A 3,633-nucleotide genomic window follows, 5' to 3' on the forward strand; every position below is an offset into this window, starting at 1 on the left:
ACTTCTCGCACTTTAATTCTCGCAATTTAAGATTTAGTCATTTCAATTCCTTGCAATTTACATTTCCCGCCAATTTACTTTATGCAATTCACACCCAATTCTTGATTCCGCTCAACTAATCAAACTTCTAATTCGAATTGCTCATTCAACCAATCCTTGTGGGATTCGACCTCACTCTATTGTGAGTTTTTACTTGACGATAACCGGTGCACTTGCCGGAAGGGAATTTTGCCGATTGTGCAATTTCCCTTAATCGTAGCTATACCCAGTTATAGCGCATCAAGTTTATGGCGCCGTTGGCGGAGATTGGTTTTCGATTGACAATTCTCCAATCGGAAGTTAACTAGATTGAGCATTTTTCTTGTTTTGTTAATTTAGTTCAAGTTACTTGTTGATTTTAATTCCTGCACTCTGTTATTTGCTTTTTCTTTCTTTATGTCTTTAAATTCAAGCAACTAACTCACTGACCCACTAACTATTTGAATTAATTCCTCAATTGCTCTAACCATACTCTTCCAGTAACCAAAGAGTATTCCACTTGTTTGTTGCTTGTGGTGTGTTCTTGTATGACAGGTAGGAGAGGAGAGACATCAACTCCTCCATATACCGAACCAGAGAGGACCCTTCATAGACTTAGAAGGGAAGCAAGAAGGAAGAGGGTACTGGGAGAAGAAGAATCTGAAGGAGAATCGGAGGACAACTTTGAGGAAGCTCTAGATCTCAACATGGATAGAGAAGGTCACAACCATGAGAGGGATGATGGAAACAATGCCATTCCTGGGAGGAGGGTTCTTGGTTCATACATAAACCCAACCTCTGGGAATTGTGGCAGCAGCATCCAGAAACCACCCATTCAGGCCAACAATTTTGAACTCAAACCACAGCTAATATCATTGGTGGAGAATCATTGTTCATTTGGTGGGAGTGCTAATGAAGATCCAAACCAACATCTCACCAAATTCTTGAGAATTTGCGACACTGTGAAGTCCAATGGAGTCCAGGATGATGCCTATAAACTGCTCTTGTTTCCATTTTCACTTAGGGACAAGGCAGTTAAGTGGCTAGAATCATTCCCAAGGGACAGCCTAACAACCTGGGATGAGGTGGAGAGCAAGTTCCTGGCACGTTTCTACCCACCACAAAGGGTCAATAGGCTTCGATCTGAGGTTCAAACTTTTAGACAAAAAGATGGTGAGACGATCTACGAAGCATGGGAGAGGTTCAAAGAATTGACAAGGAAATGCCCACCTGACATGTTCCCTGATTGGGTGCAATTACACATCTTCTATGATGGACTTTCTTATGAATCAAGGAAGGCTGTAAACCATTCATCAGGAGGCTCATTGAACAGGAAAAAGACTGTGGAAGAAGCCATTGAAGTTATTGAGACAGTGGCTGAGAATGAGTACTACTATGCTTCAGAGAGGCACAACACTAAGGGAGTCATGGAGCTGAACCATGTTGATACAATTCTGGCCCAAAACAAGGTGTTTGCCCAGCAACTAGCAGAGCTCACCAGGAAATTAGGAACAAGTCAAGTGGCTGCAATACACACACAAGATCAAGAGGAAACAAGCATTGAAGGAGGTGATTGGGAAGAGGCCAATTATGTGGGAAACCAACAAAGGCAATCATATGATCCACACTCCAACACTTACAACCCAGGATGGAAAAACCACCCAAACTTTGGGTGGGGAAACCAGCAAACCCAACCACAAAACCACAAACCTTACAACCACAACCAACACAACAATTCCACATACCAAAACTCCAACCAAAGATCATACCAAGCCACACAAAACACTTACTCCCAACCACCATATCATGGCCAAAATAACCAACCTGCCCAATCCAATCCGAACCAACAATTTCAAGACCAATTAAACAGGATAGAAGGAAGGCTTGCAACCATGAGTCAAGACATAACCGAATTGAAAGCTTTTAAGGAAGAAGTAAACTCTAACTTGCAAAACCAAGGAGCTGCCATCCAGAAGCTAGAAAATCAAATTGTGTATTTGTCTAAGCAAACCCCTGGGCCAAGCGTTTCTCATGCTACCAAGGCTATTGCAAGGGAAGAATGTAAGGCCATAACCCTCAGAAGTGGGAAGAAGCTAAAGGAGATCTCAAAGGAAACCACAGAGGATGAAGCAAAGGAAGATGTAGAGGAGAAGGACAAGGTTAAATATCACCTCAACTAAGGAAACTGACCGTCAAGCTAATGACGTTAAAAGAGCGCTTGTTGGGAGGCAACCCAACCTGAGGTAACACTCTTTTGCTGTGTCTTTTATTTGTTTCAATAAAGGGTAAAGTAGTTTCTGTGCATTGCAAAGAATTAAGTTTGGTGTTTCACACCAAACAATGAATTTGTGGATCAATAATTCAAAGGGGAATGTGTAACTCTAAGTTTGGTGTTCCACCGTAAAGATCAATTGAACACAACAACCTTTGAATTATATGAAAGGAATAACCATTCTAAGCAATCACAGAAATGCTTAAAATCCTTAGCAGCAACTTCACGCCAAGGAGAATTCAAGAATTCAAAGAACAGAGGAGTAAGTAGGAGATTAAGTTTGGTGTTCACACACCAACTTAAGACTCAGACACTTGCCCATACATCATTGAGCTAACCACTCAAGTGCTTGAGAAGCAAGCAACTTCATCACTAATTGCAGGAAAGGAAACAAGGATCTTAGAAAGAACATGAAGCAACAACTGGGAGAAGAAGGAGAAATCAAATTGTTTCCTGGCAACAAGGAGAAAACAAGAAATTTCACAAGGTGGTGTTGTTCCTTGACTATTCTTTAAAAAGCAAACAAAAGCATGCTTGTTCTGGTTTAAACTGTAATTGTTGAATCTTTCTGGAATGTGAAGTTTTTAGTATGTTTGTTGATTTACTGCTTGAATAAAGTAAATTGCCTAGATTGTTTGGATATAACTTCACCTACTTAATCAAATGCTTGACATGCTTGTTCTATTTTCAAAAATAAAAGAAAAGTTTGAACAAAGGTAACTTGGCTCAATTAGTGACAAATCAAGTAGAATTAAGTAGTGGTATGCATGCTTGATTGTTAGTCAGCTCACTGGAAATTGAGTGTAGAATTATCATTTTTGTGTAGAAGTTGAATAGTGTCTATGGATCTTGATGAATAAATGTCTTTGGCCATGAAAAAGAAAGAAAAAGAAGAAGAAAAAGCCACTGAAAAAGGGCAACCAAAAAGCAAGAAAATTAAGAAAATAAGCTAGGCACCAATGGTTTGAACTTCTGAGACAAATGCCTGTGGTGTTTATGTATTAAGGATATGCTTGGATGAATAGGTTCTGAGGAGTGTTTCAACACTTGGTAACTTGGGTTAACTAACCCGGGATTATCAACCAAAAGTCCATTATCAAGAGCAACCTAAATACAAAACATTTAGTCACACAAAGAGGTGCTGGGCACCAATGTCTCAAGAAGAAATGTGAATTAAAATGCCTGTAGTGGATATGTGTAATGCACTGATAAGAAAAAGAAAATGCCAAAGGCTTGTGCAACACATGACACTGAGCAAACAAGGAGCAAAAGAGCTCTAAGAAAAAGAAAAACAAAGAAAGGAAAATGTGCCAAAGACATAAGAATAACATGAGGCCATAGCA

The 3,633-nt window shown here is 39.8% G+C and overlaps 1 non-coding gene across 1 annotated transcript; it reads right to left on the reverse strand.

Annotated features, from left to right (window-relative positions):
• Positions 1 to 1,151: 1,151 nt before the first annotated feature.
• LOC112799437 (small nucleolar RNA R71) lies at positions 1,152 to 1,255 on the reverse strand. Its single transcript, XR_003201018.1, has one exon. It is a non-coding gene; the product is annotated as a small nucleolar RNA R71 (small nucleolar RNA).
• Between the last annotated feature and the right edge of the window lie 2,378 nt (positions 1,256 to 3,633).

This window comes from Arachis hypogaea, chromosome 4, assembly GCF_003086295.3.
Source record: "Arachis hypogaea cultivar Tifrunner chromosome 4, arahy.Tifrunner.gnm2.J5K5, whole genome shotgun sequence".
Lineage (NCBI taxonomy): Eukaryota > Viridiplantae > Streptophyta > Magnoliopsida > Fabales > Fabaceae > Arachis > Arachis hypogaea.